At 44.0% G+C, this 10,833-nt stretch overlaps 1 pseudogene; it reads right to left on the reverse strand.

Annotated features, from left to right (window-relative positions):
- LOC112071841 (xanthine dehydrogenase/oxidase-like) overlaps positions 1 to 10,833 on the reverse strand; it is an 83,678-nt pseudogene that overhangs the window by 21,451 nt on the left and 51,394 nt on the right.

Here is a 10,833-nt window from a genome sequence, read left to right on the forward strand (position 1 = left end):
TATCAGTGGGATTTAACATTCTACAGCAGTGACTATCAGTGGGATTTAACATTCTACAGCAGTGACTATCAGTGGGATTTAACATTCTACAACAGCGTAATGTGTTTTTCTTTCACGAATTCACCTACAACTCCAGCACCTGAAAAACGTACCTGGATGTGCATGCGTTCTTCAGCTTTTGTATTTAACATGCTGCCCTTGGACCCGGAGTCCGCGGATTACGCTCATCCACCATCCCCGTCCACAACGTCCTAGCAAATCTCAAGCCTACTTCATTGTACTAGCGCTCGCTGTATTTTCTCCATCTCCTTAGCTATCATACTCTAATTCCACTGATTTCAAAACTCAGTCCTCCAGAAAGTGGAGAGCAACAAATGCAGTTCTACTACGTGACATCTTTCAAAAAAGCCACGTTAGAAAGGATTACCTACACATACTGACCAGCTCATATTATAGACAGAAGTATGTTACATGGCAGACCAATCCAAACCCCTAGTGGCCGGTTTTGACTGAACTTGTTTAGACATTAATTCCAACTTTGTTAAGTAAAACAGAAAGGCATTAATTCCAATTGGTTAACAATCAGACATTAATTCCAATTGGTTAACAATCAGACATGAATTCCAATTGGTTAGGGTTTAGAATAGTGCTAATTCAATTCAGGCATTCTGATTGGTTAAGATCAGAAAAACAACTCCACAGTTTAGTTTTGTAGCTGACACTCATTTTATAGACCCCGGTTCAATCCAAGCTCCTGGCACCCATTTCTGTTGCTCTAGACAGTTTTGTTGCTCTGGACAGTGTCTCCCGACGTCTTGTGGACCTACAAAAAACGAATTTGTAGTGATCTACGTTTGTGCGTCATCTTACTTCTGAGCGGCCACAGCGACCACGGTAGACAGGATGGTGGACCTGCTCTCCTTCCCTCCGAATCCTCCTCCCATCCTCTTCACTCTGATCACCACTCTACTGGCCGGGACACCCAACGCCTTAGCTACCAGAGACTAGAAAGAGAGACAGAGACAGAGACAAAGACAGAGACAGAGACAGACAGTTTGAGTGTTTGTGGACGTGTTTAACTATACTTGTGGGGACTAGAAGTCCCCACAAGAATAGTAAAAAAATGTTTGTTGTTGACCAGCTGGGAACATTTTGTTGGTACCCACAAGGTCAAATTTCTAGGGGTTTTAGGGTTAAGGTTAAAATAAGGTTAGGGTTAGTTTTAGGGTTAGGAGCTAGGGTTAGGAGCTAGGGTTAAGGTTAGGTTTTTGGGTTAAGGTTAGGGTTAGGGGTTAAGGAAAATAGGATTTTGAATGGGATTGAAATGTATGTCCTCACAAGGTGCTGCACAAGCCTGTGTGTGTGTGTGTGTGTGTGTGTGTGTGTGTGTGTCACACACAGAGAGAGATGTGTGTTGTGGTCCTACCTGCACCATCTTGGTAGTGTAGTGTCCTGGACCTGCACCATCTGGTGTTTAGTGTCTACCTGGCAACCATCTTGGTTGTGTTAGAGTGGTCTACTGCACCATCTTGGTGTGTTAGTGTCCTCCTGCACCTCGTCTTGGTGTGTTAGTGTCCTACCTGCAACCATCTTGGTGTGTTAGTGTCCTACCTGCACCATTTGGTGTTTCGTTGGTCCCACTTCACCGTCTTGGCGTGTTAGTGTCCCTACTGCACATCTGGTGTGTTGAGTGTCCTAACCTGCACCATGCGTTGGTGTGTTAGTGTCCTACTGCAGAATCTGGTGTGGTTCAGTGTCACCTCCACCATATTGGTGTTAGTGTCCTACTGCACCATCTTGGTGTATAGTGTCCTACCTGACCATTTCGGTGTTAGTGTCTCTACCTGCCACATCTTGGTGTTAGTGTCCTACCTGCACCATCTTGGTGTTAGTGTCCTACCGTGCACCATCTTGGGTGTGTAGACCCTGTCCATCTCAGTCCCTCCGTGAGGGTCCAACAGCACGGAGCCGTCTGTGTAAATATGGAGCCAATGCACCGGCTGAAAAGTACACACAAATAAAATATGTTGATCACATGCGAAACAACTCAAGCCAATATAATTCACACACACACATACACAAGGCACAACACACATCTGACCTGGTTAACGAAAGAGAGCGTGAAGCTGAATGCCGAAACTTGGTGGGGACGACAGGACAGCCTCGCTTTGTCCAACGGTGGTCCCTAAACACACACAGAACGTCAATGACGCAGGCAATGGTCGCCTAACAGACTGAACCTTTTAAAATAAGATGGAAACCAGACTGAATAGGAAAGAAGAGGACCCGGTCATAATCATCATCATCCTCAGGAGATTGGTGTGTGGGACGTGTGTGTGTTGCACCGTGTGGTGTGTTGGACGCGTGTGTGTGTTGGAACCGTGTGTGTGTGGGAGTGTGTGTGTGTGAGACCGTGTGGTGTTGGAGCCGTGTGTGTGTGTGAGACCGTGTGTGGTGTGGTGAGACTGGTGTGTTTGAACCGTGTGTTGGAGCGTGTGTGGGAGCGCTGTGTGTGTGTGGTGTACTCTGTTGTACGTTCTACTCCAGCTCTGCGTTGGTTAAAGGATGATACTCCAGACATTGGTGCCAGCAGCGGTCGCAAGGGTGATGTGATCCAGGATTGGCTGTAGGGAGTCCTCTCTCCGTGGATGTACATGGTTGCAGACGACGTCCCTACACACACACCACACACACACACACACCACACACACAACACACACACACACCCACACACACCACACACAACACAACACACACACACAACACCCACACACACACACACACACCCACACACAAACAATAACCTAACTTGAGACAAGTCTCACATATATTACTTCTGATTGACAGTGAAATTCCTGTTTGTAGAACACAGACGAACAGACCGTGTGTGTGTACCTGTTCAGCGGGCAGCCCGAGGCTCAAGAGCTTACGTCACTCATCAACTCTCAGCGACAGCATTCCCTGCGGCCCGCCAAACCTCTCGGAAGGCCGTGTTGGACGGGAGGTTGTGTCTTAATCACACGTAGCCACGCTCTAATGTTAGCGGATGCTGTAAGAGTTCTCCATGTGGAACACTGCCGGCTCCAGTGATCTAGAAACAGAACAGACAGACAGACAGACAGACAGACAGAACAGACAGACGACAGACAGACAGAAGACAGCAGACAACCGACACAGACAGACAGACAGACAGAAGACAGACACAGAGACAGACAGAGACAGACAGAGACAGACAGAGACGACAGAGTACAGAACAGACATGACGACAGACAGACAGACAGACAAGACAGACAGACAGACAGACAGACAGACAGACAGACAGACGACAGATCAGACAGACAGACAGACAGACCGACAGACAGCAGAGACAGACAGAGACGAGACAGACAAGAGACAGAGACAGACAGAGACAGAGACAGAGACAGACAGAGACAGAGACAGACAGAGACAGACAGAGACAGACCAGAGACAGACAGAGACAGACAGACCAGAGAAATACTAAAGAATGTATAACTGAGGTTTGAGAGTTAAAAAAAACAGAAGGGGCCCCGCCCCTTAGTTAACATTAAAGCTGTGATATAACATAACATGGATTTTTCTTGATCTTGTTGTTAACCCGAATTGTGTGTGTGTGTGTGTGTGTGTGTGTGTGTGTGGTGTGTTACTCACTGAGAGAGAGAGGTCCATGGAGTTTCCTGCGTTGCTGTAGTAGGTTACTTCCAGAGCCACCACTTTACGCTGACTTCATTAAAGCCCACCTAGAGACAGCGAGACAGACAGTAGAGACAGACGACCAGACATAATACAGAGACAGAGAAGAGAGAGACGAGAGACCGACGACAGAGACAAGAGAGGAGAGACAGAGAGAGAGACGAAAGCGAGCCAGAGACAGAGACAGATGAGAGAGACAGAGACGGAAAGCGAGCGCAGAGACAGATGACAGAGAGAGAGAGAGAAGACAGAGAGAGAGAGAGAAGACATAGAGAGAGAGAGAAGACACAGACAGAGACGGCAAGCGAGCAGAGACAGAGAGACAGAGAGAAGACAGAGAGGGAGAGAGAAGACACAGAGAGAGAGAAGAAAGACACAGAAGAGAAGAGAAGACAACCAGAGAGAGAGAGAGAGACACAGAGAGAGAGAAAGAGACACAGAGAGAGAGAGAGCAAGAGAGAGAGAGAGAGACACAGAGGCGAGAGAGAGACACAGAGAGAGAGCGAGAGAACAACAGAGAGAGAGAGAGAGACCACATAGAGAGAGAGAGAGAGAGACCCGAGACGAGAGAGAGAGAGAGACACGAGAGAGACAGAGACACAGAGAGACAGAGACCAGAGAGACAGAGAGACAGAGAGACAGAGAGACCAGAGAGACAGAGAGACAGAGGAGACGAGAGACAGAGAGAGAGAGAGAGAGAGAGAGAGAGAGAAGAGAAACGAGAGGAGCGAGAGAGAGAGATAAATAGTAAAACTGCTTACATGAAGATTCCAGCCATAGTAAGCGTCTAGCATGCTAGCTACCTCCTGTATATACCGGAAGGAAACCTAGCGTCACGTGTTTGCATTATTTTTGTATTAAACCGAAAAACTGTAGATGAACTAGCCAGCATCGCAATGTATTGTAGTAAGTATGTAGGTCCTGGTAAGTGTGTTGTAGATGTACACGTTCTGCATTATCTATGTGTACATCTGAGCTCTAGTCACTGTCTCCTCAAACTCAATCAGATCAAAATAGCATTATTTCTTGGTACTTTTTTATTTATCTTTCTTTTAGGACACTCTTCAAAGTGCTTGTCTTCAGATAACGGCTGATTAAATTGTTATGATTGAAGCAAAAATCACAAAACTTCAAACACAATTGTGACATCGTTAAGCTGTATTGATGCGTCGTTAATATACAAGGTTAATGAATTAACAGACAGGAAGTTAAAGAGCAAACCACAAAACCAGTGTCAGACCACAAATGGCACTGCTGTCCCCTGTTGTAAACCTATCAATGCACTATGGTATGGGTAAGTCAATCCTGTGGTAGACTATCCTGTGGGTAGTCAATCCCTGTGGTAGACTATCCCTGTGGGTAGTCAATCCCTGTGGGTGTCCAATCCCTGTGGTAGTCAATCTGTGGTAGTCAAACCTGTGGTAGCCATCCTGTGGTAGCCATCCCTGTGGTAGTCAATCCCTGGTGGTAGCCAATCCCTGTGGTAGTCAATCCTGTGGGTAGTCACTCCTGTGGGTAGTCAATCCCTGTGGTAGCATAATCTGTTGGTAGTCAATCCCTGTGGTAGCCTAATTCCCTGTGGGTATCAATCCTGTGGTAGGCATATCCCTGTGGTAGTCAATCCTGTGGTAGCCTAATCCTGTGGTAGTCAATCCCTGTGGTGACATTCCATGAGGAGTCTACCGTTCACATTGGCTTTATAGTCCTGTAAACATGACCAGGTTTTAAGCGTCTTCTCAAGCTCTGAATATCAGCTACATGGCAACACATCCTAAAAGTAAATTTGAAATTTGCAATAGAAAATTTATAAATAAAAATAATTCAAATACTAAAGAAGCCCACAATGGATCATTAGCTTTTTTAAATGTTTTAGCTGTGGATCGTTTCAAATCAAATCAATGCAAAACTATGAAAGAAATAACACATACGGAATCATGTAGTAACAAAAAGCTTACAAAGTTTGAGATTGGAGATTCTTCCAAAGTAGCCACCCTTTGCTTGATGACAGCTTTGCACACTCTTGGCATTCTCTCCGCACATCCATCTACTTTACCTCAGATTCATGTTCGTATTTATTCAAATTAGCGTTCTTCATTTTTATTGAGAGGAACAGCAATGTATCGTAGAATAAATATCCTACTAGGCTGAGAATAACAGCCTATCTTATATGACTCGAGTATATTCGCAGACCAAGCTGTCATAACGTACCTTGTCAACCTGTTTGTTAAAGCTATGTGCTAGTTTTACCCTCTTCACTTTGTCGTCACAAAATAGTTTAAACACAATTCTTTGAGTTTTGAAAGTTATTAGTAGATGTGTGGCCTCACCAAAATCAGGAAAAATTTCATATTATGATTACTGTATTGTCCTATGTCTTTATAAAAAAATATATATATTATTGTTTCGTGCTACTATCATTAATATTCTGAATTTTTTTGTCAAGTTCTAATAACTGTGTCCGTAGTACTTCTCGACTGTACTTATAGATTGCGTTGTTTTCTATGGTTTTGTGTGTGTGTGTGTTGTAATTGCATGTGTGTGTTTTGAATGTGTGTTGTGGTGTGTGTGTATGCCATGTGTGTTGTGTGAATGTGTGTGTGTGCAGGCATGTCTACTTGTAATGTCCATAGAAGGGGTGTCGTTCCTCCTCCGTCACCAGCATGTCTTTCATCTCTATCCAACATACATCTCACTGGCCTCTTCACCTGACACAAACACACACACACAACAGAGAGTTTCAGTTTATGAAGAGTGTGTGTGTTTTGTGTGTGTGTGTGTGTGTGTGTGGGTGTGTGGTGTGTGTGTGTGTGTGTGTGTGTGTGGTGTGTGTGTGTGGTGTGTGGTGTTTGTTTTTTTTTTTTTATTTTGTGGTGTGTGTTTGTGTGCATAAACAACAACCTCTCAGTCTCACTGCGAAATTAAATTTTTTTCCCCATTTCTCCAAACATCACATTTTGAAAGTTTGTTGACACTGGCAAGTGACTATCAGTGGGATTTAACACATTCTAACAGCAGTGACTAATCAGTGGGCTTTAACCATCTACAGCAGTGACTATCAGTGGATTTAACATTCTAGCAGCAGTGACTATCAGTGGGATTTAACCTTCTACAGCAGTGACTATCAGTGGGATTTAACATTCTACAACAGTGACTATCAGTGGGATTAACATTCTACAACAGTGGAATATCAGTGGGATTTACATTCTACAGAGTGACTATTCAGTGGGATTTTAACATTCTACTACATGACTATCAGTGGGATTTTAACATTCTCAGCAGTGACTATCAGTGGGATTTTAAATTCTACAGCACGTGACTATCAGTGGAATTTAACATTCTACACGCAGTGACTATCAGTGGGATTTAACATTCTAGCAGCATGACTATCAGTGGGATTACATTCTACAGGAGCAGTGACTACTAGTGGGATTTAACATTCTACAGCAGTGACTATCAAGTGGGGATTTTAACCATCTACAGCAGTGACTATCAGTGGTGATTTAACATTCTACAGGCAGTGACTATTCAGTGGGATTTAACCATACAGCAGTGGACTATCAGTGGGATTTAACATTTCTACAGCAAGTGACTATCAGTGGATTTAACATTCTACCACAGTGACTATCAAGTGGGATTTTAACATTCTACAAGCATTGACTATCATGTGATTTAAACATTCCTACAGCAGTGACTACAGTGGGATTTAACATTCCAGCAGTGACTATCAGTGGGATTTAACATTCTACAGCAAGTGACTATCAGTGGGATTTAACATTCTACAACAGGACTATCAGTGGATTTAAGATTCTACAGCAGTGGAATATCAGTTGGGATTTTACATTCTACAGCAGTTGACTATCAGTGGGATTTAACATTCTACAGCAGTGACTATCAGTGGGATTTAACATTCTACGGCAGTGACTATCAGTGGGATTTACATTCTACAACAGCGTAAATGTGTTTTCTTTCACGAATTCACTACAACTCCACACCCTGAAACCGTACCTGGGATGTGCACTGCGTTCTTCAGCTTTTGTATTTAACATGCTGCCCTTGGACCGGGAGTCCGCGGATTACGCTCATCCACCATCCCCGTCCACAACGTCTCAACTCACACATCCCCCTTACCACTGCAAATCTCGAAAGCCTACTTTCACATTGTACTAGCCCGCTCGCCTCACTCGCCTGTCCTGTGTAATCGCCTATGGTCTGACAGATTCACGATAGAACTGGCAGTTGTCTTCTCGCCAACCTCATCTCCTCCACTTTCTTGGGAGGACTGAGTTTTGAAACAGTCAGTGGAATTAGAGTTGATAGCGTAAGGAGTACATGGAGAAAATACGCGAGCGCGCTAAGTTATGATTGAATAGTAGTGCTTGATACTCATTTGCTAGAGTGGTGGACGGGGATACAGTGTACTTCAGCCGCTAATATCCAGCGACCTATTCATCGGGTCCAAGGGCAGAGCCATGCTTAATTTACAAATAGTCCAAAGAACGGCCATCTGACTATCATCCGAATATACTCAGGTGGGTCGCGTCTCGCACTTGAGAGACGCTGAACGGCCCACGGGTGTATAATTCCCACCTGGAGACTGGCTGCTACAGGACCTTATTGATGACACATCGTCCTATGGATATACTGTACCCCGGCGGTTTCTGCATTACCGCGTTACTGTTCCTCCACTTGGAAGTCACTGTTCATGTTATACGCTATCTGTTGTAGATGACTCCCAGTGTTGGATAACGTCATTCTGCGATGAGTTTCCCACTGCTGTCACTGGTCTGTAATCCACTGATAGTCCTGCGTAGAATGTTTATAATCACAGATAGTATGCGTAGAGTTATCCACATATAAGCATGTGTCAATGAAGGACTAAAACCTGATAGCTCCTTGCTGTCAGATTAGTAAATAATCCAGCGATAGTCCTGCGTGGGATGGTATAAACTACACGAGTTATTCATATGCAGAGTTAGGAAAATATGCTTATACTACCCATGTAATAGCACCGGTGTAGATGAGTCAAAGTCTCCAGAGATTATGTACTACATGCTGTAATGTTAATCCACTGGAATAGCTCAAGACTAGTAATGGCTTTTAGTGCAAGTAATTTACCAACTTGTGATGCAGCACTCGGATATGTACGCAAATATCAACCCACTGTCTGTCATACGTGGGCGCTAGAATTTAAATCCCGTAGTCACTTTTGACTGAACTTGTGCGTTAGAAGTATACAATCTCTAATTATAGCACTTGCGCAGAGTAGAAGTAAACTACTTGGTATGTTACGGGAGTTTAATAAGCATTGAAAGAGATGGTCAAATTCCTCTAGGATTATTCACGCAATTGGTTAAGGCGTTCGAGACTTTTACAAGTTACCATTACGCCTCTTTTCCCGATGTATGTAGTGGTATCCACTAGGAGCGAGGAGGTATTAAGCCCTGAGTGTAGAATGACATTAATAGAATTTCCAACTATGTATTTATGACGGGTTCTAGAATCTGTACGGGCTGCCTTAATTCCATGTTCACTGGGCGAGATTTAATCACAATTTTCCACAGGATAGTCCTGCAGTCTTCTGATTGTTTAGAAATGGTATTACATTTATTAAACCCAACACTGACATATCGTCACTAGGCTGTGTGAATAGGATTGTTGAAATTACCCTGACACCGTATAGTCTGCCATCATTAATCAAGAAAACTCCCTTCAAAACTGCTGATGTTTGGGGGATAATCAGTGATACCGAAAAAGACTCACACATGTGCATCTACACATTTTTCTCCAGTGGTGACGAGAAGGTTGTTTGGTTCTTTGCACAAACACACACACACAGGTACACACAACACCACACGACACACACGATACATCCACCACCCTCTATCAGGCATTGCCTACACACTAGCGAAAACCCACACACACCCACCAGTACGTCAATCCACCACACCCCACGTTCCTTTGTGAGACTTAATGAAAACTCTCTTTGGGTGTGCATGATGTAGATAAATGGCTCAGGTAATGAAGATGGGCCTAAGTGAGTGGATGATTATGCTTTGATAGAAGATTGAAGAACATGCTGTGACTGGAGAGAGACGACACCCTTCAATGGACATTACAACGTTTGTGCGGTAGTCGCAAAATCTTCAATCGCTTCGTCACACACGAGCGGCACAACTCACGCACGACACACATCCGCATACACAACACAACACACTAAGGTTTCAGAAACAACGGACACTCAGGCATGGTACGCACTCAACCACCTCCCTCACCCCCACCACCTCCCACACACCCCCTACGCACCCACCCCACTTGACAGCCAATCTATAAGTACAGCTCCGAAAGTAACTACGGACTCGTATTAATTATGACCCTTGAACCTACAAACTTTCACCGATATATTCATTTCTTGTTATAGCTCAGCTCATGCGAAACTAACACCAACTTATACTCACACTATCTTGTGCTGGTTATAAAAGAATAGGACACATACACGCCTACATCATTTAATGCGACATATATATTCTGGATTTGGGTAGGGTCAACAGCCATCTAGACAGACTCAGCATCCACAAGACCAGTCACAAGAGACAGATATGTACGATATAGACAAAATAGATTGTAGAGACGCAAAACAAGTGAACAGTATGAGTGATATAGTGGACGTGTCTTAACCATATATACTGGTGCAGCGGTATGAAGCTAGCCACAAGAATATAAAAATGTTTGTTGTTGAACAGCTGGGAAATTTTGTTGGTACCAAAGGTCAAATTTCTACGGTGGTTTTTAGGTTAAAGGTTAAACATAAAAACGTAATAGGGTTAGTCTAGGGTCTAAAAGGAGCCTAGGGTTAGAGACTAGGGTTTAAGCGGGTTCGGCTTTTTGGGTTTAAGGTAAGGGTTAGGGGTTAAGGAAAATAGGATTTTTGAATGGGATTGAAATGTATGTCTCACAAGGTGCTGCAAGCCTGTGTGTGTGTGTGTGTGTGTGTGGTGTGTGTGTGTGTGTGTGTGTGTGTGTGTGTGTGTGTGTGTGTGTGTGTGTGTGTGTTGGTGTGTGTGTGTTGTGTGTGTGTACCTGGGTTTTTTGGTAAGCAGACTGAGTAGAGACAAACAGCTCCAT

This window comes from Salvelinus sp. IW2-2015, unplaced genomic scaffold (assembly GCF_002910315.2).
Source record: "Salvelinus sp. IW2-2015 unplaced genomic scaffold, ASM291031v2 Un_scaffold1739, whole genome shotgun sequence".
NCBI classification, from domain to species: Eukaryota; Metazoa; Chordata; class Actinopteri; order Salmoniformes; family Salmonidae; genus Salvelinus; species Salvelinus sp. IW2-2015.